Source organism: Mustela lutreola, chromosome 12, assembly GCF_030435805.1.
Source record: "Mustela lutreola isolate mMusLut2 chromosome 12, mMusLut2.pri, whole genome shotgun sequence".
Taxonomy (NCBI): domain Eukaryota; kingdom Metazoa; phylum Chordata; class Mammalia; order Carnivora; family Mustelidae; genus Mustela; species Mustela lutreola.
The window spans coordinates 58,943,744-58,971,032 of NC_081301.1; the positions used below are offsets into that span (position 1 = coordinate 58,943,744).

Below are 27,289 nucleotides of genomic sequence, written 5' to 3' on the forward strand. Positions count from 1 at the left end.
TATGATAACCACATTTGCATATGCATGTGTGTGCACCCACATGTGTAGCAAGTGTGTATGTGTATGGGTGTGCCTACATTTCAAACTGTTAAATGAAGGTAACTGAGAAGGTTCAGTAATATATGCAAAATAAATTTTGCTTGCAAATATGCCCATCACCCAGATGTCTAGAGGAAACAAAGGAGACAGTAAAATTTCTCTACTTATTTGTCATCCCTGCATTAAAGAGCTCAACTTAGAGTAATTAATCTTAAATTACAATAGTTTGATGTAAGCTGAGTAATGATAATACTATTTTAGAAGAATGTTGTAGTCAAAATTGCTTGTCAAATTATGTGTATACTAATTACTCATACAATGAAAAATTTTCATAATATTGAATCATTATTTAACATTTTATAATGCTTAAATTAGAATATGATGCCAGTACTGATAGAAAATATTTTTGCTTATACTTTTCTAGGTCTCAGGGTGGTGAACTTCTTATCTGAATTCCTAACCAGTGAGCTTATGGTAAGAGTATAATTAAGAAGAGTTATTTTTCCTCTTTATTATACCTGCTTGATAATAGATCAGTAAATATACCTGTAAATATAAAGGTAATTTGCATAGTTTTCTTGACACTTTACCATACTTTTACATAAATGTTGAAGAAACTGTGTGATATTTTCTATTAAATGTTTATGTTCTTAGGTAGATTATAATAATGATCATTTGAAATAATCTTTGATAGGCTCTAAGTGAATTTGAAGGCATTGTTCAGAAAGGTAAGATTTATACTACTGAAAAAGTTCTTTGGACATGAATGACAATTTTATATATTAAAATTTTTATAATGAGGTCCATTGGATGGCAATGAAGAGAGGCAATGAGTTACTGAAAGGAAAACTTATTTCATCACCTGTCAAGACTTATCAAAATGGAATTCCTCTATGAAAGCTTGATATTAGAGCTTTAGGAAGTTCAAAGTAAAATATGTAACTATGGAAAAAGAAATGATAAGAAGTAATCAGCTACTTCTAAGGTGATCTTATGGGCCTTATTAATTTGTCAGTTTCTTTGGTTAATGTACTCAATTACACATGTGAATCTGGATTCCACTTTAATTGCTACAGAATGTTAAGTAAACAATTTCACTTTTGTTGTTTAGTTAGATAATTTTCAGTTTATCTCTTCTTTAATAGTAAACGTAATAAAGATTTAGCTTTCGACTGATAAAAATAAAATGCAGATAATACGGGCAATTGTGTCATACATTTTATATTTCCGGGTAAACGATATCTTCAGAAACACAAAGTTGATTAAGTAAACTTGTTAATTTGATAATGCAGCCTTATCAAAATGTATCTTGAAGAAGTTTTTTTAAGAGGCTATAGGGAATAACCACCTTGGGGCATTTTAAGGTATATGCTTTGGTTACATTTTTTTGAGACACTCAACATATGATTATTGAAGACAAGTGTCAAATAGAAGCAAGGGAAAATTCCACTGCTCTACTAAGTGGATTCTAGTGATAATGAAAGAATTTTTTTTTATGAAATACATTATTTGGATGTGCAAAGAACAATAATTTTAATCCCAACAGGCATTGTTAAATTGTAATTTATATTTTACAAATATACCTAATGAACTTTTCTCGCAAGTTAATTCAACTTATAAAATACGTCAAAATATTTTTTAAAATTACACGCATCATTATTTTTCATCTCTAATCTTGCTCGTATCTTAAGTATACAGTTTCAGTAAATTTTAACGAAATAAACACTCCCACCCCTATATCCAGCTCTCAGGTGCCTCCTTAGAGCAGTAGGCAGCGCGTCAGTCTCATATAACCAGCTCTCACATTAAAAAACAAACAAACAAACAAACAACAACAACAAAAATTAGTATACATTGAAACCCATTGCATAGTACTCTCTTGGTAATTATATCCAGGAAAATAAGCACTGTATTGACTTCTAGAAGGATAGATTATTCCGTTTTACATCCTACAGATGAAGTCATATAGTAGTTACTACTTTGCCTCTTTTGCTTAGCATTACATTTGTAAAATTTTATGCAGTGATTAATCATTCATTTTCATTGCTGCTTAGTATTCAGCTGTGTGGATGTACCAAATTATGATCCTCTCTCCCATTATAAGCATTCAGGTAGCTTCCAGTCTTTGGTTCTTATGAATAGTGGTTATATGGACATCTGGAATATCTTTTAGGAAATGCATGCATGTATTTTGTTGGATATATAGGAAATGCATATGTTCTACTTTAGTAGAGACTGAAAGTTTGCCAAACTGGTTGTATTGATTTTTGGGAGCAGGATGTGAGATTTCTGTTGCTCCGAATATTCACTAACATTGTAGAATTTTTTATCCTTCTATTTTAGCCAAATCGGTGTGTTTATAGAAATGTAAAACAGAAATATTTCAATTTGAATACCTTGAATATTGATGGCACTTTTATGATTATCGTATTTGTGATGATTATTTGTCATATGAATATTCTCCTTTTTGAAGTGTTAAGACTTGCCCTTTTTCTACTATACTGTGTATCCTTTTTCATTTTGTGTGTAATGGGTATTGAATGCTCTGTGATGGAGCTAGCTCAAACCGATGCACAAGAGCGAACCGTTAAAGTGTCAGGAATTTAGAGAGCTGCTCGGTAGTTTGAAAATCTGCCACGGTAGAAATTTTTATACCACACACATTGACAAACACTAAAAAACAGGAAAGTTAGTTGTTAAACATTTTCTGGCATATGACTGGATATTTATATTTTATATTAAAGCACTTGGAGGATTATTTTAGTACTCTCCTAGTGGTGTCTTTTGGTGAATAGAAATTCTCAATTAGGTTTATTTCTTATGTGATTAGGGCTTTTTGTGACCTAGTTAAGAGATGTTAACAAAAAAAAGAGAGAGAGAGAAATATCTGCCTTTGCCATGGTTCCTACAGTTTCTCTAAAAGCTTTACTATTTAAGCTTTTACACCTAATAATTTCCAGGTTTTAAGGATATTATTCTATTCTTAAATTGTAAGGATAGTGCTACTATCTTGTATGTTTAAAATAGTTTCCTGGTGCTTGCTTTGGCAACACATATACTAAAATAGTTTTCTGAAAAGCTTCTCATAGAATAGTAATTGCTCTGTGTGTATTTTAACTCTTATTGTAATATTCTTAAATAAATATAAAGATGTTTGTATTTGTTTAATAATTTAATGTTGCTATTTATAAGCAATTTGTAGGTTTTTATAATATTTAGATATGTATTTACGTAATGTCTACTCTGTGTGGCACACGATCAGTTACAATTTTGAAATAAATATTCAGCAGCATACTAAAATTAATATTTGATTTTAACCCTTAGTGTATTATGATAATTTATTTCCAGCATATATTAAGTGAAGCAGTCTACAAAATAATCTACAGAATCATTAAAAAAAACTCAGAAATTAATCTGTTTAGTATTCAAATAAAATTATTAAAATGTATTTAGTTGTCTCTAAAATATTATATTTAATAAATTGCATAAACACATAACAACCATGGTAAATACTGCCAGAGGATTAGCTACAGAATACTATTGTATGTACTACATTGAAATTTTATTTGTTTTGAGATTTAATAAAGATGTGTATATGTATAACATTTTCCATAACAAACTCAGAAGTACATCACATACCCATTTTGTGTTTGATAAAAATCAGTATTATGTCTTCCTTAAAATTCTGAGTCAGTTATACAAATGTGTATATGTTTGCCACATATTGTATTGTCCTATTATGTGTGATTTTGAATTGCATGTGTTTTTCTCTTGAAGTATTCATCTTTATTTAAATACTTTAAATTGTCTCCAGAACAGGTGAAATACTCAAGAGATGTAATGAAACATAATGGAATTAAATAATTACTTAAAAGAGAAAGATCAATAATTTCATATTCATATATCCATATTTGGCCATTTCTTTTTAAATCTCTGGGTACATAATACAAGCTATTTCATTAACTTTGGAGTAACTCCTAACTCAAACAATAGAAGTACAAAAGCAAACCACATAATAGGTTGTTTTTAATAATTAGTTATTATTTTTAAATCTTTATAATAGTGAAAGATGTGATAAGAATGTAATGTAAGGTTCATGGATTAAAAATCCTTGAAGCTAAAGATAGTATTTAATTTATTTTCATAAATTTGGAGAGTGTGGAGTTTGTATCAGAACTGTTTAAAAAAAAAAGATCTTCATTTTTCTTTTGGGCTTCCTTGTCTGTTTTAGGTAGCCAAAGATGATGAAATATGAAGCATGTACTAATTAAAAGCTAATTAGGTGATTTTCACTTTTACTAAATTACTGATCTCTGTGGGGCAATTAGAGCAGGGAGACAGCGGTGAAACACAGCAAGGTATCTTGAAGATTGGTACAAAGACTTTATGTAGCCTTAATATCTCTGATCCTTCACTAAACATTTCAAATAGCTAAATAACAAGTTTATTAATGAGTTTATCTGTGAAAATATACAAAGTTTACACAAACACTTCAGGATTTAATATTTGAAGGTGTCCCTGGTGGTAAATGATAGATAAAGGGAAAAAAATGCACTTGAGACATATCACAGTTAAAAGTAATTGATGCCAGTTAAATATACTTGACTTCATTTTCATAGAGATGACAGAGTTTGGGGACAAATAAAGTTCAAAGACATGTAATTAATGTGCTGCATGAAGGAAAATGTACAAATTGAAGAGTTATAAAAATGTAGACTGTTTTATTATGCACAGTTTGAACCCAAAATTAAAAGATTGAATAATGCAATAAAATTATAATCTGAAAGCATGAACACTTATTAAAAAGGCCAAAAAAAGAGAATCAGAAAAAATTATATAGCTAAGTTTTGGTAACATAAATAAAGATTGAACTTGAGAATAATGTGATTAGAAGCACAAAATACTCTATTTTTTTCTTTTTTGTTGACCTATTTAATGATACATTTTGTTTAACTGTTAAAGTAATACTAGGGTCCCCCCTGAAAAATAAAAATATTTTCTAGTTGCTGGCTGTATCTCGCAGTAGCAGATGCTTTTTAAATTTTTGCTATATAGAAAAACCAATTGTGTATGAGCTAAACAGATTAGTGGGTTGTTTTTATTTTTGTTTTGTTTTTACTAAATCAAACATTTGTTTCTCCACACATTCCTTTTCCAACATTCTTCTCTCTTTCTTCCTTCCTCCTCCCTCTTTTTTCTCTCTCTTTCTTTCCATTAACTTATGAAGAACATACTATGTGTTAGGAAAATGGCTAACTCATGTCACAATGGCAGAGCTGACAAAGTTTTTATCTTATTGATTTCATAGTTTAATGGGGGGAAAAATTAAACATGAAAAATAAATCTCAACTTTGGATGTCCTGAAGAAAAATACTCTCAAATATAGAATAATGAGGACAGGCATTGGTATTTAAGCTAATAATTTTAAATGAAAGATGAATTCACCACAAGAAGAATTGGAGAAAGGAAGGGGCTATAATGGGATTTCTTGGCTCTGAATTAAAGAGAAGCTTGGAATGTTCAAGAAAATATGTGAATGTTAGTGTAACTGGAGCACAGTAAATAAAAAAGGAGAGGGCCTTGGAATGAGGTAAGCTTTGTAGTCCATGACAAGTATATTTGATTTCATTGTAAATGCGATTGGAAGCCATTGAGTACTTTTAAATAAAAATGTGTGGTAATTCCATTTACGTTTTAAGATTAGTGCTTTGTGGATAATGAATTAGTGGGAAGGAAGTCTAGAAGTAGGAAGATCATTTAGGAGGAGACACTTGAAGATTTCTGAGAGAGAAAGATGTGATGTCCTAGATCAGGATGGGATCACTGAGATGGACTTGAAGTCTATTGGGGGCAGAACACATCCAATCTATTGGATGTAGAAGGTAAGAGAAAAAGAGACAACAAGGGTGAGTCCTAGGTTAGAGCAATCGGTTGTATAACAAAACATTCACAACTAAGTTGGTCAAGATGAAATTGGGAGACAGGCTCTAGCAAAAGGATCAACAACTCCACTTGGGACTGATAATTTATTATTCTATCTTATTCAACTCCGAGAGTGATATTTATGTTACTTTAGATGAAAACTAAACTAGAAGTAAGGAATAAGGATTTAATACTGGACATTCAAAGGACTCATTCAACTCATTGGTCTAGCAACCCAGACAATTCTAGTTAATTGTTCTGGGTTGATGCTTGTAGGAGTATGTATGAATTGACGCTGCAAAGACATATGGTAAACATTGGGCCTAAGCATTGTATGGGATAAGGTTGAGATTAAATATATTTTTAAAACAACAGACTTCAACAATATTTGGGATTATAAGATAAATCTACAGTGTGATCAGGACAGTGATAAATGGAAAGAAGTAGCAATGGCTGGGATTCTTTAAAGAAGCAAGTTGGGGGAAAGAATAGGAAAGGTTATTTTATTGAGCAAAGAATTTCTAATTTTAACATGTCCTCTCACAGTTGAATATAAGGACAAGTCAGTACAGTATTGAAGGAGGAATTCACTAGAATAAGTGAAAACTGGAAGATCTCTATAAACTTCTGTCATCATCATTATCTTCTCTGCAAAATCACATCTCTAAACTTGAAGGGATCTGATAGAGGAGAGATGAAAATGGAGCATTTTCCCTCATTAACTTGCAAAGAGGTTTCTGTACATTTGTATCTGCCTCTTTGGCAAAAGTTGAAAACAGTGGAACAAAAACTTTCCTGTCATTCCTTATATCTGTTTGTTTGTAGGGACAGCTGATTGTCTTGCAATTGTGTTTGTAGCATGTGGTCCCTGATGCTTCATTTCATTTATTTAGTAATAAATAAATAATTTATTTATTTAATAGTTTAAGTATATCATAATTTATATCTATCCACACTATCATAAACTGACCTGTATTTTCACACATTTTACCTGAAATCTTGACCTTGGAATTTTTTAGCATTTACTCCAGACCGTCTCACTCCATTTTAGTCCAACATACCTGTAATTATAATCCTAAGAACAGCATATGATATTTAGCCATGATTAATAAATGCAGAAAAATTTGGCATTTAAGCATATGAATTCTCATTCAAATAGCTCATTTTTATACATTATAAGCATAATTTATGTCTGCAAAAGAAGAATAATGATATGGTAAAATTAAAACCTTAATTATCACAAAAATTTTATAAATTAATTATATGTACAAATGATCCCCTACTTATAATGGTGTGAACGCTGTACACACTGAGTAGGAATCATACTTCAAATTTTGAATTTGAATCTTTCCCCAGGCTAGAAATATGTAACACAATCCTCTTCCACAACCCAGGCAGCAGTGGTGAGCCACAGCTCCTGGTCAGTAATGCCATGAAAAGGGTAAACAACCAATACACTCACAACAATTCCGTAGCCACACAACCATTCTCTCTCACTCTCAGTACACTATTCAATAAATTACAAGAGATATTCAACATTATTAAAGGATTTTGTCCAACTACAGGCTAATGTAAGTGTTCTGAGCACATTTAAAGTGGGCTAAACTAAGTTATGATGTTCAGTAGGTTAGGCGTACTAAGTGCATTTCAACTCATGATGTGTTCAATTTATGACGGGTTAATCAAGATATAACCCCATCATAAATCAAGAAAATCTGTGTTGGATTTTTTTATTATGTTATGTTAGTTACTATACAGTACATCATTGGCTTTTGCTGTAGTGTTCCAAGATTCATTGTTTGCATATGACACCCAGTTCTTTATGCAATACATGCCCTCCTTAATACCCACTGTCAGACTCACCCATTTCCCAACTCCCCCCACCCTCTAAAACCTTCAGTTTGTTTCTCAGAGTCCATAGTTTTTCATGGTTTGTCTCCCCCTCTGATTTCCCCAACTTCATTTTTCCCTTCCTTCTCCTAATGTCCTCCATTCGATTCCTTATGTTCCACAAATAAATTTCAGATTTAAATAAATAAGCTAAGCATACTTATTTTAAATCCATTTTTATTTGTTATAATCATTCACTGGATAGTGAGTTTAGTTCAATGTATCACTATTATAAAATGCAAATATACTATCTTTAATAAAAAAAAACCTTCAGAATATGCATTCATCTCAACTATGACATCTTATTCCAATCTTGTGGGCTAAAAAGAAAGATAAGAATACCTTGTCATCTTAAAATAGGCTTAAGAGTAAAGGTATTTTATTTATTTTGTTGTATTCAGAGAGATAAATATATATTTTAAGTTAAATTAATAAATTTCTATTATCTACTTAAAGTAAGATCAGAAGTATTTTAGCTCATAAATGAAGTGTTGTAAGAAATCACAGTGGTATCAGTAAGAACTCAGCATAGCATTTCTGTTGGCTATCTGACATGATTGCCAAGTGCCCTGAGATGGACAATAATCTGCACCAGCATAAAAGGGAATGGAACAAGATGGCGGGTGGGGAAAGGCTGAGGAGCTCGAGGAAATCTATTACTGAAAACTATATGTCAACTTTCAAAAGATACAGTAATTATTATTCTGTTGATACTTCTATTGTGCTGGATATATATATTTATAGGAAGTAATTGTGTGTGTGTATGTGTGTGTGTGTGAGAGAGAAAGAGAAAGGAAGAGAGAGAGATAAAATACAGATACCCTAAGTATTTTGAAGTAGCATAAATGGAATCCACCTCCTCACCACCCTTTCCTTCAAATTATAAAAACACCATTCAATAATATCTGAATTAATAGAGAAATCATAAGCTATGAACATCTGTAATTTAAGGGCAATGCTAATTTTCTTTTCCAAAAGTAGATCTTTAAAATTAGCTTTTTGCCCCCTGCTATAAAATCTATAAAATGAACTTAAGTAAGGTAGATTCTCTCCCCGAAAGTTTTGTATGAAATATATTAGCAAGAGGGTCTTTTTTATTTTGATAAGTCTCTGAAGCCAAGAAGTAAGATATTTGAGTTTATTCTCTCTTACTATAAATGATAACTTTTTTAATCAAGCAAAACCTTTGCGAGGTTTGTTTCTAACCTGAAGAGTTTCTAGCACGTCTCTTATTAATAGCACTGCTTCCCCATGTTCACAGAAACTGTAGGACTACCCAGATATAAATTTGTGATAGAGATGGGTTTCCTATGGCATCATAATTTTACAATGAGTCTTTTTCCAATAGCAGAGTAAACATGTTTATCATTGTGAACATTGATTTTTTTCTCACTTCATAGATTTTTTTCAAAATTGAAAATAATTATAACACACATATACATTTACTTATTATATTTAAGTATGCATTTATCTATTAAGTGAATCATTAAAGTAAGATTCTTTATTTCAAATTACTCATAAAATATAATTTTATTCATGAATTTTCATAGTTCCTTAAAAGTATCATTAAGTAAGGAAGTCAATTGTTCTTCTAATGTAAATTTCAAGCATGATAGGTAAAATGTTATATAAAAAGCTTACCATGCAAAATTGTTTTGAATACTATTGCTAGAGCATTTGCCCACGCATGAAATAGAGATATAACTTCAAAATTTTCAGGTCAAACTACAGCATCAGGAAAAGGTTGAATATAAATTAAGGATAAAATCCAATATATTTGGGTGGGACTACATTTTCTTCTTGAGAAATCACAGAAGGACACAATTATTATACCTGGTATGAAATTTCTCAAGTAAAACAAAAAATCCTGACTTTGCTAAGGACACACATAACAAAAACAGTGGCTTATTCAGTGTTTTATTTTAAAACTTCTGAAAATAATTTTGGTTAAGGTATTGTGCCTAGTCTGAAGGATACATAATGGAGAAGGGAATTTACCGGGGACCAAGCATGTGAGACTATTAACTCCTTAGCATGTTCAATGCAGACTTCTTAAAGGTAAAGTGTGCACAATCCAGTGCTAGTCACTGAGCTACTGACTGAATTAGAGCTTTTTTGGAACTCCCCAACTGAAAGGGAAGGGTGTGTGGATACATGAATTATATTGGCCCAACAACATTAAGATTTTTTGAGCATGCATGGTGTGCTAGGAAACGTGCTAAAGCATTTACAATGATTATTTCTTTTAATTGTTTCAATATCCTTGAGAGAGAAAGGGATTGTTGCTTATTCCAATAAAACTGAGATTAAAAGAAGATTCGAAACTTGCTCAAGGCTTCACAGCCTGAGAGAGGTTTACCAGAGATGATAGATCCTATTAGAAGGATATGAAATAAATGTTATAGGAGAGGCTAGAAGAAGAATAAATTCCTACAGGAGTCTGTGAAGGTATTCTACCTCACAGATGCAAAATTTGAGCTAGATCTGATAAAAGAATGTGAGGTTTTCTAGGTAGTGAAGGCAGCAGATAAGGGGAATGTTTTCATCTAATAAGATTTTCTAGGAGCATAGCCTTTTGGCCTTCATTTTATCATTTATAATATGTGATAGTGGGACAACACGATTTCTAAGGTTTTTGAGTTCCGGAATTTTTTGATTATGTATTTGTTTACATAAGAATAAAAGAAGAGGCTTCTGAGTAAATGCTGAAGCATCAGAGACTTTTGACAATATATCACTGTTGCTCCAAAAGAAGAAAGATTTCTTTTATCCTGTGCATGGATAAAACATCATCTGTTTTCTTCAAAGACAGCTAGTTATACTTAGAATTTTTCCCCCTACAGGAGATGGGAGAAAGTATGATAGTGACATAAGCAGGGACAGCGTAGCCAGTCTGTGGTAGTTGATAGTTGAGGATTCTGTATTCTGTAAACCCAATTACTTCTGGTTTAGGGCTTTCTTACCTTTTTTCTAGTTACTTTGGGAAAACTTCATGTTTTAGACTTCAAAGGATTTCCTTTTGTTGTGTGAGAAAAGCCACAGTGTTTATAGCCTCTAGAGAGGTGTTGCACAGTGCTGGTGGTGACAGCCACTTAGACTCCCAGTAAAAGCCAATGGAGATGGGATGATAGCAAAGGAAACAAATTCAAAAATGGCTACAATTGTATGTTCTCTTCACCTTGGCCATTTTCCTTATGGAACACTGGGCAAACAAGGTCAGGAAGTTTCCTTTGTTACCAAATGTTTTGCAGTATCATTCATGTTTACAATACGTTAGTATAATTTATTGATGAAAAAACAATCAGAAAACCTCTGTTCTCATTTTAGGGAGAATGGAATAAACTTACAGAAGTTAGCCGGGTGAATCAAAGCTTTCAGGACCTAAGTAACTGGAAGACTAATAATTAATAGGGTGTCCCTATTAATATAAATACATCTGCATTTATATGTACATTAGATATCTAAAATAATTAGAATCACATACATTAAAGCAATGAAAGTGCATGGTAGTAAGTGAGAATGTTTCTGTGTTGAGAATCATTGCCAGAGTCAAAGGGACATTCTTAGACATGTATAAGTATGCCTTGGTGTACAGAACTAAATATGTGCAGGTGGAATTCATGACTCTGAGTGTGGTGTTTGGAATCCTGTTAATGAATAACTATCATTATTTTTATTTTATTTTATTTTATTTTTTTATTTTTAAATATTCTCTACATCCAACATGGGGCTCAAACCCATGACTCCAAGATCAAGAGTCACATACTCTACTGACTGAACCAGGCTAGTATCCTTAAAATCATTATAGAATGAAGAAATTTCATAAAGCTTAAACATTGGAGGAGAAATAGAAGAGCACAATATCAGAGAAATAAAAAGGAAAAAAGTTTCGCAGGCCATGGGGTCTGTGTTCAAATCCTGGTTTACCCTCTTTATCAACCAAGAGGATTATAATAATCTTAAATGACTGTTGAGTGCATCACAAATTATACTCACAACAATCATAACAGCAGGAAAAGAGATTGGATTTGGCCAAGAGAAAGTCATTGCAGTCTTAGCAATTCATTTATCATATTGAGATCTTTTCTTAAACTAGTGTTTTGACAAACTGACCTGTTGCCTATATGAATGTTTGTGATTATGAGGTTAGTTTTGCAGTTGTGTAATAAAGATTATTTACATGAGTATTCTATCTCTTAGCTGCTAATAATAGTAACAACAATAATACATATATAAATACTTTCTTGAGTACCATGTACCAAGCCAAAACAATTTGAAGAAAATGCCACCTACATGTTTTTGCATTAAGTGGAAGAAGCAGTAAAAACAATGAGAAAACCCTTGAATTCTTTTTAATAACTTCTGATGTTCTAATTTCAATGTTATCTGACAGATAGCATAGTTTTAAATTTGGGCCTTAAGTAGTATAATTATATCAGAGAAGAAACCTGAAAAGATTTTTAGCTATATAATTTAAAAATAAGAAAGAGTTCAAAGGAGAAATTACATTTGGAACGCAATCATCAAAAAGTAAAGCAGGAACACAGTGAAGGAGAATGCCAGTAACTGCCTGCCCGGTTTTGGAATAGTGTAGGTTTTGCTATTTGATGCTGACAGACCACATTTCTAATCAAAAAGCACAGCACTAATGATATCTAGTGCATTTTGGTAGATGCGATACCAGAATAATAAGAACAATTCAAGACCTTTTTATGGTTTGCCTTTAACCTTTATCTTTAATCCAAGAATGGTCTAGTTAATATAATCATTATTACTCCCTAGAACTACATTTTAAAAAAACATAATTATTTATTTTGTTATTAATTATTTATTCTGTTACTGTCCACTTATCAAAAAAATCAAGGTTATATAACATTTTCTGAGAGGAGCAATCTAGAAAATTAACAGGTAATATACTTCTTTTGTGGTCAGCATCAATGAGTTTAACTGAAACAAAAATTATTTTAAAATACTGCTTAACCAAGTGCATTTCACTCATTCATTCTAAGTTCTATGAGCTTCCTAGAGAAAATAACTATGTAACTGAAGACCCAAACAATATGCTGACACAATCTTAAAAATTTATCCTTATGAAACTAGACTCAGTATATCCATGTGTTTTCATCCGCTAATAATTGAACTTGAGAGGTGCCTGGGTGGCTCAGTTGGTTAAGCAACTGCCTTGGCGTCAGGCCATGATCCCAGAGTCCTAGAATCGAGCCCTGCATTGGGCTCTCAGGTCTATGGGGAATTTGCTTCTCCCTCTGACCTTCTCCCCTCTCTTGCTCTCTCTCCCACTCTCTCTCTCAAATAAATAAATAAAATCTAAAAAAAAAAAAAAATTGAACTTGTGCTTTGAAATGAGTGGCTCTTACATCAAATGTATGCTGTATTAATTCTACTATATTAATCTGTTTTATCTCATCTATAAAAATTAACAATGACAAGTATTCAGGAAGATCTTTTACAAATTCAAAGAAATATAAAAATATTTATTTTATTAATTTACAGGCACCATCATTTAAATGCTCAAGTTTTCAGAGAAGAGTGACAAAATTGTCTTCTTACGCATAAACATTGTCATTTATAATTTCTGCACTATATTAAGATTTTTTTTCTTTTAACATTAGGAGGTAAAAAGAAAAGAAAAGATGAATAACCAATACGTTTATTAGTATTTAGTGAAAAGGAATACAAGGAATTCAGAATATAAGTTAAAAAAAATCACAAAAGGCAGAGTAAACCGTAAGTTGCTGGTGAGTACTTGAATGGATATAGTACTCTCACTACCATCTCTGCCCAGGCTGAGTTGTGAAGAGCAATTAATTCCATTTCCACTTTTCGTTTTTCTTATGTTAAATTTAGAAGTCAGCCTGCCAGCTGTGATTAAGATTTACCAGAGACAGAGGTGCTAGAACATAATAGAAGACATTTAAAACCATTGTGTAAGTATAATGGCTTAAATCAATTGTATGCAAATTTAGTGTGCATATTTCTCAGAGCAAGCTTGTTAAAACACACATTTTCAGGTATTCATGCCATCCAGGGTGTCTGATTTGGTAAGATCTGGAGTAAAGCCTGGGAAGTGACATTTTCATCAAGCATCCCAAGCTGATTCTGACACAGGTTGTTTTTAGAACACCTTTTGGGAAATTGTTTTGGAAAGGAATGAAGAGCAGAGTATATTTTTATATGAAAACACAATAGAGAGAAAACAAGGAATTAAAAATGTGAAAACGGGGCAGTAATAAGGAGAAAAAAAGACTCTCATATTAAAATACTTAGTTAAAATAAATCAGTTTCTATTTTATTTAATCTTCATAAAATTTCTGTGACAGTCATCACTACCTCCATCAAATATAATGAAAGTCTGTGACTCTAAGATAGCCATGACTTTTCCATATGTTACCAGCAAGGTAGACCTCAAAGCTCATGTTATTTTCAGTATACCAAATGAAACTGAGGGGATGAGTGAGACAGGAAAAAAAGAAATCATTTAAGCAGCAACTTAGGGAAAAGCTAATGAGTTTTTGTATTTGTTACCTTCCTAAAGGCAAGTGCTAGTGGTATGTTAAGGACCAAGAAAGGGGGGAAAAAAAAAAGTACTATCCTTTTAACCCCATTGGTCATATGTATACACAAACATACCACAACTCTCCAGCCCCTGGAAGGTAATGGCTATAGATTTGTTTACAATCTTCATTAGCCGTGAATTCTCCCAGAAGGTTTTCTTAAATCCAATGCTATGTACTTTTCTTTAACACTTTGAGCATACACACTGCCAATAAATCCAGTTCCACAAGAAGTGCTCACCTTGATCTTCAGAACGTTTTATAGAAAAGACACTTTTATGCTGATGAAAATTTCCATTTGTATTCACATTGTGAGTAACTTTCAAACACCTAGCTAATCATCATGAGTCAGTTAGTTTATGGAAATTCCATTAAAATTGTCTCTTCCTGAACTATGAAAGTTTAAAAACTGTCACTTCCCATTACCTGAATTTAGAATGGGGAAAACTGAGGCTTGTCCTCTTCTACTTCACTTCTACTCTTCTTTTGAACTTCTAAAGGTCTTCTCTTTAGAAATTTATTAACGAGTACTATTGTATGATGTTTTCTCCAATGAATGAGAAACACACACACACATGCTGTTTCATTTCTATTATCAATGGCAAAATTTTATCTTGGGGAATACACTTATTTCCTGTTATGCCCCTTTCTCCTTCCCTCCTCTCATGCAATCTTATCTGCTAGCAGGTGTTTAACTATTGCTACCTGATGATTAATATTTTAAATGAAAGAATTTAAGTTTGATATCTTTCAGAGCATTTATATTTTAAGTGTGAAATTTTAAAAACAGACAAAAATTCTCAAGTATCATTTGGAAAAGTTTTTTTTTTTTTTTTAATTTTATTTATTTATTTGACAGACAGAGATCACAAGTAGGCAGAGAGGCAGGCAGAGAGAGGAGGAAGCAGGCTCCCTGCTGAGCAGAGAGCCCCGATGCGGGGCTCGATCCCAGGACCCTGAGATCATGACCTGAGCCGAAGGCAGCGGCTTAACCCACTGAGCCACCCAGGCACCCCTGAAAAAGGTTTTAATCATGGAATAAAGAAAAGTGAATCTGAGATTATGGCCTTAAGATTTAGTAATAAGAATACTTTTAACTATCTGATGGGTGAAAACTAGTACTCTAATGACATATTTATAGTACGAAGTGTTACCTATTTCTTTACTGATTGCCATGCCAAATCTTACATCAAAATCTCTGAACTCTGTCCATTTGTTTAACTGTGTATCAATTTTTAATCTTTCTACAACTGGAGTAGCTCATATGCCTTTTAGCCTATCTTCCCTCAAATCCTCATAGCACACATTTGGAAGCCTGAGACCAACAGAGGTCATGTAAAATATGTTAAGTAACTGGTGGTGATGTAATCCTGCATAGCCAAATTGAGCAATGCATAGAAAAAAATGAAGTTCAACTCTGATTACTATTTATGAAAATCTGGCTCATTGATGTTTACTTATAAAAGGCCTCATCTAAATCCTTCAATCTGAATACATACGGACTATCACCTCCTTACACCTTTGAATAGATTGTTTCTATCTGGCTAGCTCACACCTAACTCTGATTAATAAATTATCCATCTGTGAATTCTCTGGGCTTAACTTTCAATACTTAGCCTATATTATTTCCACACTAAATCTAGCCTTCCCCCTGCTCCCAACAGGTCAGAAACAAGTAATTTAGTTGCTAAGACTTTTCCATTTGTCTACAGGCAAACTTATCAACCTCTATAAACATGGGTGTTTTATCTTGCTCCCTGTTTGGTATACCATGGATATCCAGGAAAATCAAGATTAGACTTTTGTCGATTTGACTTGTTGATAATGAGGTAGTAGGAAAAGCAGTAAAGGTATTGAAGAAAAGAGCTTTAAATCATATTTAAGCTTACTAAAGCCTTGCAACAGAACATATTTAATTCTGGTAGTAATAAAATGGATGGGATTTCATTGTAAAGCTGAGCAGAATTCGGCTTATAATATGTCAGCTTTACATGACAGATTATTAATAAACTGCCACTGTTATCACTTGATACCAATCTCTGGTGACGGCCTTTTTTAAACTTGAAACTCAAATGTATTTTTTAAAGTAATCTTACTTTGTGAACCAGTTTCTTCTTTTAAATACTTTTTTTCCTTTTGCTCTATAGAAATTATTGAGTCATTCAATTAATGGTTTCAATTTCATTATACTAATATATTCTAAAAATCACTAGAGTATTATATGACTTCACATAGATAAAGTTTTGTATTTATTTATTTATTTATTTTTACTTGATGAAGATGAAGACAAGGCAGAGTAAAATTGAGAAAGAGGATTTACTTTAAACTTGGTACCTCACAAAATGAGAAAATTGGAAGAATTCATTTTCCCGACTAAATTTCCCCAGCTTGTTTGCCTTTTTCTCTCATTTGTTCAACTATCTCTCTTCTAGATACACATTTTCTGTTGTTCATTAATTCAACAAAACACATCAAATATTTGAATGAAATAGGCATTTTATTAATGTTGGAAAACTCTTCAGCCGTGGGGCATGCCTGCAGGAAATTGACTGTTCAGAAGAGCTTACTTTAGAAAAAGTTGCAATCACTGGGTTAAAGGACAGAACATTCAATGGTGTTAGAGAAAGTGTGTATAAGGTCACAGAACAAGGAAAGTAGAAGAACATGAAGGTGTGACCCACTGAGTTTAATCTAAGTAGTACATATCCTCATTGTCGTAATTGGATGGTTAATGTCAAAACTGTTGGACAAAGCTGAAAATAAAGACTCGTAGTTAGTAAGGGACGCATCAGTAATTACTGAGCACTTATTACATACCTCACTCTGCTAGATGATTTTATACAAATGAAAGAGTACTATTTTTGAAAAAAAACTGAAGTATAGGTTTGCAGAGTATTTGTGGACCTTAGGAAGCCTGACTCTGCTTATGATTAATTGAATGAAATCACACGAGTCATTTATTGTCTCAGGTCCTCCCCTTGTTCAACTATCAGCCAAGGTAGAGGAGCACTGTAAATTTTTAACCATTTCAAGCTTTACAATTAGTTATTCTTATTGTATAGTTGGGGGGGGGCGGTGCTTTTGGCTACAAGTAATAGGAAACTAACTGTTTAAACTCTAAAAAATAAAGGGGGTTTATCATAAATCATAAGAAATTGAGCAGTTGTAATAGTTCCACAAATGATTAATTCAGTGATTTATTGGCAACATTAAGGACTTGGGTTTTTCCATCTTTGCACTCTGCCTTTTGTCATAAGGTTGTTCTTGGCCAGCTTCCTTCAACAGTGAAAGATGTTGGTCAGAGTTTCAGGGTTCACACCCAGGCATAAGTTACCCAGTAAAGAAAAAGGGACTTTGCCTTCTTTCTTTGTCTTTTAAGATTAAGGAAGCTATTTTGAGACATCCCACCTGAATGCCTCCTGCTGCAAAAATCTCTTCACATATCATTGATCAAATGTGTCATATACCCCAGTCTAAAAGAACCAATTACAGCATGCTTAGACCAGTCATGTTTACCCTCTGCATCTGAAAATATGTCCTGCTTCCTGAAGAGCTCATGGCTGCGCAAAGGAGGAAAGAGCTTAAAAAAAAAAAACGCTCTAGAAAGGTGGAATGGTTCTTAGTCAGCCATGCAGTGGTATCTGTTATGCTAATTATGCTTTGTTGGTATACTTCATTCTTCCTAGATTAATTTTTTTTTTTTTCTCAGAGGACAAAACAGATAAACTGTGGCTCCACTTTAGAATGAAAAGTCTCCAGGAATACACAGATCAAATTGAACAGTAGATTGCCTACTAAGTAGATGATTGAAAATGACTAGGAGATAACCCTCCTAGCTGCTGTTTGCCCGTGTGGTTCTCTCAACACCACAACAATCACACCCTCAGCAGTGCCAACCCCAGCAACCAATCCTACTTGTAATTCTCTCTTGTACCTGACCAGCTCATGTTTATTTATTTGCCTGACTAAAGAGGAGTTGTTCTTCCATCATCCCTTCATATTTTAGTGATATACTTCACTTCCTCTGTGAAATATTTCACAAGTCCTCAGGTGACCTATTGCTCCTTCATTTACCCATTAATCTTGGATCATATTCCTATTAGATTGATTATTTTATGGCTTTACATTTACTTGATTTCTCCCTGCACTGAACTTTACACTTCTGGAGGATAAAGCCGGTGGCCTTGCTGCTTTTATATTTGAGTCTGTAATAACTGGCATAAGGCAAGTTATTATGTGTTTGCAAGACTGTGTGCCTGGGCAACAGATGGTGTTAGAGTCAGTGTACATAAACCAAGCAAACACTTGGGCTTTTTTTTTCTTTTTTCTTTTTCCAGTGTTTCTCAAAAATTTCCTCAAGTGTCAAAATGTTTCCTTACCCTAAACTTGAACCATAAGAGACAATCTGTAGAATATAATTAATAACGACCTACTATAAGTGTAAACTTTCTTTAAATAAGGTGTTTAGGGGCACCTGGGTGGCTCAGATGGTTAAGCAACTGGCTTCAGCTCAGGTCAGGATCCTGGACTTCCATCAGGCTCCCAGCTCCATGGGGAGTCTGCTTCTCCCTCTGACTTTTTCCCCCTCTCATGCTCTTGTTCTCTCTCTTTCTCTCAAATAAATAAATACAATCTTTAAAAACATAAAATGAAATAAAATAGTGTGTTTAATCTTTTAAAACCATACTGATTTTTTATTTTTATAGTATTTAGTCTTTAAGTTCTTGATATATCTATATTTAGATCATATTATATCCAGCATTTGTTTAGCATAAAATAATGTTTACATATTATTATGTTAAATCAATATCCAGGGAGAACCACCTTGTTTATTTATCTTAATATCCCAGGAAAATGATTAGATATTCTCCAAACAATTGAATTCTATAATCAAGAAGCATGGATGTAAGGCAATAGAGATAGAATATTTTGTCCACCATACTATTGATAATTGCTGTAAAGGAGTAACTTCTTTGAACTCACTTACAAATGAATAAGATCCTTATGGTTGTATTACTGTAATTTGCCTTGATATATAAAACAATTTTTGAACAGGTTAACATATGCAGATTATGTTCATCTCCTGGAATTCAAGGTTTCTAAAAGTAATTCTTTATGACATAAAAATAGCTTGATTTGTATTATTTACTTACTTACTTATAAGTACTAGTAAATTATGATTATTTTAGACAAGAATTCAAAAATCCCAAGATGAAGCCACTGGGGAAGGAAAAAAATCTGCACGGGGGGAAAAAAAAAAAGCCAGTCCTAACAGCATAGTGTTTGAGTTGTCACAAATGAGGAGGCAGCCAATAAATGATTCATTCTTTGTCTATCATAGCATATTTAAAAATCCATCTGACATGTTTGGCCTATCAGAGGGCCGAAAAATGAAATTTTAGATTTCCTACTTTAGATGACACCATCAATGAAGGGGTTTAGGGAGGGTTATTTGGTCATTTTCATTTATCTCATTTCTCTCTGTCCCATGCTTGACAGCTCTAAAACATAGGTCTTCAAAATCCCAGGAAGCAGGGCCAAAGTTTAATCCATTTTTTTGTTTTTACCGAGGACATTTGGTTGTTTTTATAATCACACAAAAACATAAATAATATGTACAATTCTGGGAATATATTATGTCAGAAAAAAATGTAAAAGTGATTGTAAAAACAGAAAGACCCATAGTTTGTTACTGACTTCTATAGATAGTTGAATCATACTCTTTTTATTTCTTCTATCTAAAAGTTTTTTCATATCCTCACAAAAGTAGTTTGCAAAATTAAGAACCAGTTTTAAAAATTCAGGAAAAAATAGAACAACAAAAGGAAATAATCCTCCTTAAATCTGTTATCTAAGGATACAGATTCTGAAGTATTGAGATAAACAAAATTGCATGCTTTTTGGTCCAATCTTTGTACATGCAGATAGCATCATTCAAAACAAGAATTTATTCCCAATTTAAACTCAATATTTTTACTCTTAATAAATGTATCCCTATACCTACATACTCTTCAAAATTGTAAATTTGAAATACTGCATATTATTTCAGTTCATAAAAATTCCTATCAAAACAGATCAAGGCATCATTTAGTGGGCTTAAACATGTATGGTTAGAGTGGCAAAGAGAGAGGGAAATTAACAGAATATCTTTTATTTCACAGTTACCAACTTAGGCAATCCTTCCCAGTTTATGAGACTATTAATAATACTAGTAAATTTTAATCTTTGAATATTATGTCTTCATTAAAATTATTTTTATTAGATTACATATGGTTGAGATAGTTAATAGGAAACATCAGAAACGAGACAAAAGCAAGTTGAAAACCAGATGTTTTTCTTTAATACTTTAAAAAACTGCTATATGTTCTTTTTTAAATTGAAACATAATTGACATATAACATTATGTTAGTTTCAGGATAATGATTTGATGTTTGTATATATTGCAAAATGGTCTACCACAGTAAGTCTAGTTAACAGGAATTGCCATATATAGTTACAGTTTGTGTGTTGGGGAGGGGAGGGTGAGAACTTTTAATCCATCCCTCACTCTGTGCCTCTTTTAACAACCGTATCTATAAGTTTAGCTTGGGGTGTTTCATTTTATTTTTTCAGATTGAACGTGCAAGTGAGATTTTATGGTATTTGTCTCTCTCTTCCTGACTTACCTCACTTAAGCACAATGCCCTCAAGGTTCATCCATTTTGTCACAAATAGCAGATTTCCCTTTTCATGGATGAATAATATTCATATATGTATATTTTCTTTATCCATTCACCCATTTATGGATACTACATTTTTCTATGTCTTAGCTATTCTAAATAATGTTGCAATAAACATGGGGATGCAGAAATCTCTTTCAGATATTGATTTTGTTTTATTTTGGATATATAACCACAAGCTGATTCCTGGATCATATGGTAGTTCTATTTTTAATTGTTTGGGGAGCCTCCATATTGTCTTCCATAGTACCTATATCAAATTACATTCCCACCAACATTGCACAAGGATTCCCTTTTCTCCACACCCTTGCCACATTTGTTAAGGCTTCATCTTCCTAATAGCCATTCTAATAAGTATGAGGTAATATACCATTGTGGTTTTGATTTACATTCACCTGATCTTTAGTAATAATGTTAAGGACATTTTCATGTACCTATTGTCCATTTGCATATCTTCTTTGGGGGGAAACCTACTCAGGTCTTTTACCCATTTCAAATCAGATTATTTGTTTTTTGCTGGTGAATTTAATGTTTCTCATATATATATATATATATATATATATATATATATACTTTTTTTTTTTTAAGATTTTATTTATTTGAGAGAGAGAGTGAAAGAAATCATGAGCAGGATGAGGGGTAGTAGGAGAAGCAGACTCCCTGATGAGCAGGGAGCAGAATGCATGGCTTGATCCTGGATCTCCAGGATCATGACCTGAACCAAAGACAGACACTTAACTGACTGAGCCACCCAGGCACCCTTAATGTTTCTTATATGTTTTAGATATTAACTGCTGTGTGCAAATAGTTTCTCCTTGTCATGGATTGCTTTTCATTTTGTTGAACGTTGTGCAGGAACATTTTAATATTATCCCACTTTTTTTTTTTTGCTTTTATTGCTTATAATTTTGATGTTGTATATAATACATCATTGCAAAGACTGATATCAAGGATTGTTTTCCCCTAAGTTCCCCTACATTTTCTTCTAAAAGTGTTATGGTTTTAAGTCTTCATGTAAATGTTAATTCATTTTGAATTAATTTTGTGAATGAAGTAAAATTCAGTTTCATGTGAATACCAGTTTTCCAAAAACCATTTATTGAGGAGACTATGTTTTCCGAAATGAGTATTCTTGGCTCCTTTATCAAACAATAGTTGACCATATATGTGTGGGTTTATTTCTGGGCTCTCAATTTTCTTCCATTGATCTATATGTCTTTTATACCAGTACCAAACTGTTTGTTTGTTTTTCAGTACTAAACTGTTCTGTTTACTATAGCTGCGTAGTATCCTTTGAAATCAGGAAGTGTGATGACTCCACCTTTGTTCTTTCTTCAAATTGCTTTGGCTGTCACATTTTAGATTAATAATTATTTTAATACATGAGCAGGGTTATCTTTCCAATTTTGTATTTTCTTCTATTTCTTTTATCAATGTCTTGCAATTTTTAGGGCACAGATTTTTATCTCCCCAGATAAATTTTTTAAAGTAAATTTACTATTTTTGATGTTGTTGTGAATGGATTTTCTTCTCTTTTTTTCAGGTAGTTCTTTGTTAGTGGATAGCAGTACAATTGATTTCTGTATGTTGACCTTATATCTTGCTACTTTACTGAATTCATTTATTAGTTTTAACTGTTTTTGGAAATTTTTTTTAGAATTTTCTATAAGCCATTTATCAGCAAATGGAACAATGTTACTTTGTTATTATTGTTGTTGTTAAATTTGAAGGTCTTTTATTTCTTCTTCTGGGCTGGTTGCTCTGGCTAGGACATCCGTACTATTAACTATGGTGAATAGGCGTAGTGAGACTAGACACCCTTGTCTTGTTTGCGATCTTAGGGGAAAAAATCCATTAACCTGTCAGTCTTGAGTATGTTATTATCTGTGGTTTATCACATGGCCTTTATTATGATGAGGAACATTCCTTCTATATCCAACTTATTGGAAGTTTTTATCATGAAATTACATTTTATTTTGTCATAGATCTTTCAGCATCAATTGAGGTAATCATACGATTTAAAAATGTTTTTCACTCTACTACTCTGATGGGATCACCTTAATTGATTTATATATGTTGAGCCATAACAGGGATGCACCCCAGGGCATACTTATTGTATTGTATGATTCTTTGAATGCACTGTTGAATTTGGTTTGTTAGAATTTTGTTGAGATTTGCCTCTATATTCATCAAGAATATTGGCCTATAGCTTTCTTTCTTGGTGTTTTTATTTGGCTTTGGTGTAAGGGTCATGCTGGCCTCTTGAGTGAGTTAAGAGTATTCCCTCCATTTCAATTTTTGGAAGACTTTGAGAAGGACTGACATTAAATCTTTGTTAAATGTTTAGTAGAATTCATCAGTGAAACCATCTGATACTGGGCTTTTGTTGCTGTTGGAAGGTTTTCGATTACTGCTTCTATTTCCTTAGTCATTATTAGTCTGTAAAGGTTTCCTATTTCTTCATCATTCAGTCTTGATCATAATATATTTCTAGCAAGTTGTCCATTTCTTCTGGATTATCCAATTTTCTGGCATATCATTTTTCATAGCTATCTCTTGTATTTCTGTGGTATCACTTGTGATGTCTCCTCTTTCATTACAGTTTTATTTTAGTCTTCTCTCCTTTTTTCTTGGTTAGTCTAGCTAAAGATTTCTCTATTTTATCTTTGCAAAAAAAAACAGATACTTTCTATTTTTTCCTGTCTCTATTTCATTTATTTCTGTTCTAATCTTTGTTATTTTTTTCCTTCTCTTAAATCTGAGTTTAGTTAGGTATTCTTTTTTCTCATTCCTTGAGGCATTAAGTTGTTTTTTGAGATTTCTTTTTTCTTGATTTATGCATATTACTATAAACTTCCATCTTAGTATTCTTTTTGCTGCATCCCATAAGTTTTAGCATGTTGTGTTTTCATTTTCATTTGTCTAAAGATATATATTTTTTAAGTTTCCTTTTTATTTATTTATTTATTATTCAGAGAGAGAGAGAGAGAGAGAGGGAGAACAAAGTAGGGCAAACGGCAGGCAGAGGGAGAAGCAGGCTTCCCGCTGAGCAGGGAGCCCGATGACAGAGTTGATCTCAGGACTCCTGGGATCATGACCTGAGCTGAAGGCAGATGCTTAACTGACTGAGTCATCGAGGTGTCCCTAAAGTTTCCTTTTGATTTCCTTTTGATCCATTGGTTGTTCAGAAGTATGCTATTTAATTTCCACGGATTTGTGAATTTTTAGCTTTTCTTCTATTGCTGATTTCTAATTTCAAAATTTGTATTCATTAAAGCTACTTCATATAATTCAAAACATATGCATCAGTTTAGACTTGTTTTATGGTCTAACGTATAATCTATCCTGGAGAATGTTCAATGCACAATTAACAGGAATATGTATGATGCTAGTTCTGTTGGATGGAATATTCTATATCTATCTCTTAGGTCAGTTTGCTCTAAAGTGTTCAAATATGCTATTTTCTTTTTGATTCTGTCTAGATGATTGGTATTCATTATAAAAAAGTAGACTATTAAGTCCCCAAATGTCGTACTGCTATTTATTTCTCCTTCTAGCTATATTAGTGTAGTGTCTAAATGAGGTGTCTCTCCAGATCAGATGAGGGTGCCCAAATGTGGGGCGACTATTGGGTCGAGGTCAGTAGCATGGGCAATGAAAGAATTCCCCTGAGGTGGAACAAAAGAGATAGAAGAAAATCAACACAGATATTTTATACATTATTAACCTCCCTCTTTTGAAAACAATGGAATATTGTATTTTAGTTAAGGCATGGACTAAGTATCTTGCCCCTTTCACATTTCCCACTGTAGTTGTGAAAATAGAAAGAAGGTACTGTCTTTCACCACTTGAGTATTATGTCATTTGACTGTGAAAATGCTATTTCCCCCCAAATACTATGAGGAAAAATTAATGACCACTTCTTGAATGGCAGTGAAGGTCCGACAATGTGCTGGAAGGATACTCCGTCTTTCACTTGTGGACATCATATCTTACACTCACAACCATCATTCAGTCAGCATTTTGTGGATGGAGAACAGAGTCTCAGAGAGGTTAGGTATATTACCTAAGGTATTCAAGTAAGTAGCCAGTGCAACCACCAAGTACATCATAGTTCAAGCCTTTGCTTTTCTTGTAGTAGAATGGAGTATTTCATCTGAAATTAGAACAGAGTTCCAGTTGTTTAGCTTTATATGGTAGCTGAGAGACCTTCTAAGGCATTAAGCGTATCTAAGGCTTTACTCCTCCATCATCAAGATGGTAAACTAGAGAATTCTCATTTTTTTGCCAGGAATCATATTCTGAGGCTTGGCTTTAATCTGACATGCTCATAATCTAAGTTATGATAGTCTCAGGTTTTGTTAGTTCTCAGAGAAATAGAGATAAAACTATGTACTATATATTCATCTAATACAAGGCCCCAGCAACAATAACTAAATAAAAAATACAAATTATTTAAATATGGCAAGACACTGGGTACGAAAATTGGAGGCAGGTTAGATTCAAGGGGTGAAACATAATTTTTAGCCGTCCAAGAGTTTGCAGTTTACTAACAATTTTTGTGAACAAGCATAATATAAGGCTATATAAAGGAATAGTTTAGAATAAAATAATAAATATAATAGAAGACAGAACTTTTGTTCATTTACTTTTCTATATGTAAACTTTTCAGGCACTTGTTAGTTTTGCATTTGTCTTTATTTTTTAATATTATCAATGTTAACTGTCATATGGCAATCACATATGGGTTTATTATTTTCTCATACAATGCAATGAAAAATATCATTTCATACCTAATGTTTTCTCAAGTTTTATCTGTGTACTTGAGAACACATAGATATGGGATATATTTTGTAACCTACATAACAAATGCAAAAGACAATTCCTTATGTATACTACAACCATAAGATATTGAATTTAGCCTGTTCCTAAAATAGAAAGCAAACAGGGAAGTAATTAGTTGATAAAGGTGTTTCCATCTCACAGTGATGCTGAGCTATTGTTATAGATACTACTTGAAATAACATGTAATTGTGTGTGTGTGTGTGTGTGTGTGTGTGTGTGTGTGTGTATGTTAGGAAAGTTGATGGGACCACAATACATTGAAGCCAAACTTAAGGATTTCCCTATAGGGTTGTTCAAGATTTGTAGTCTGTGAATGCCAACTTTCTCCCTCGTCCTAGTAAGCCCACTCAATAATGTGTGGTACTGCTCAAAAGGTGAACTGGATCAATGAGCAAAGGGAAAGTTTAGGTTCACATAGGTAAATAATGAAGGAGACATAGTCATATATCTGCCCTAATAAAATATTTTACTATATTAAAAATTATTCTAGAGGTATAAGAAATTGGTATTTCACACATTAAATGTCTTATAGAGTATGAACACAATATATTTAAAAAAAATTTATGTTGGCTGTGTTACATATAGTTTCTCTTTAAAATTTACACTCAAAACTGTGAAATACAGCACAAGTATATAGAAGTACATTCCTTTTTACGGAAACACTAAAAATCTCAACCCATGTTTGACTAGGTTATAGATACAAAGTAAAATTTGTAAAATACAGAAAGTAGAAGCTATAAGCAAGGAAGTTAAATTAAAATCCATATTTTCTGACTGGCTTTATTTTATTGAACAATTAAATATATATAGTTTTCTTTGGCTTCAAATTTATGACTTTATTGGCCTATACTGATACCTTCATACTGCGTGTGTTATGGAGCAAATTCCATTAAATCTAAGTTTCCTACAGTTAAGAAGCGTTGTCGTTTCCTCAGTGCTTCTTTTTATCTGTATTTCTCAGTATCTGTGTAGAGATTCTTATTCATTTGAAGACAGTGGAGCTGAATTCTAATGAGTCAAGCCCCAAGTGTTCATTTCATGGGTAATTTCTTCAGGTGCCAAACATCGACCAACGTTTTCAGGTGCCAGAGTGGGTATGATTGTTCATTTTCTCTTGGGTGGTGCCAGAATGCATTTCTTTGAAGATATTTAACCCTACGCTATTTACTTGACATGCCCCCTTAAAACTCATGATTTTTTTTTCTAAATAGCTACCAGTGTAATCTAAAAAATGAGTGACTTGGATCAAAGAAAAAAAATTAAAACAGAATCATTTGTCACCGTGTGCTCTAGTAAATAAAT

General features: G+C 32.7%; 1 protein-coding gene across 5 annotated transcripts in view; it reads left to right on the forward strand.

Annotated features, from left to right (window-relative positions):
• Positions 1-27,289, forward strand: part of PTPRD (protein tyrosine phosphatase receptor type D) — a 2,315,363-nt gene that overhangs the window by 1,069,758 nt on the left and 1,218,316 nt on the right. For all 5 annotated transcript variants that reach the window (XM_059143037.1, XM_059143036.1, XM_059143035.1 and 2 more), the window contains one exon: positions 464-513. The gene's annotated coding sequence lies outside the window, so the exon portion shown is untranslated. The remainder of the gene's footprint in view (positions 1-463; positions 514-27,289) is intronic.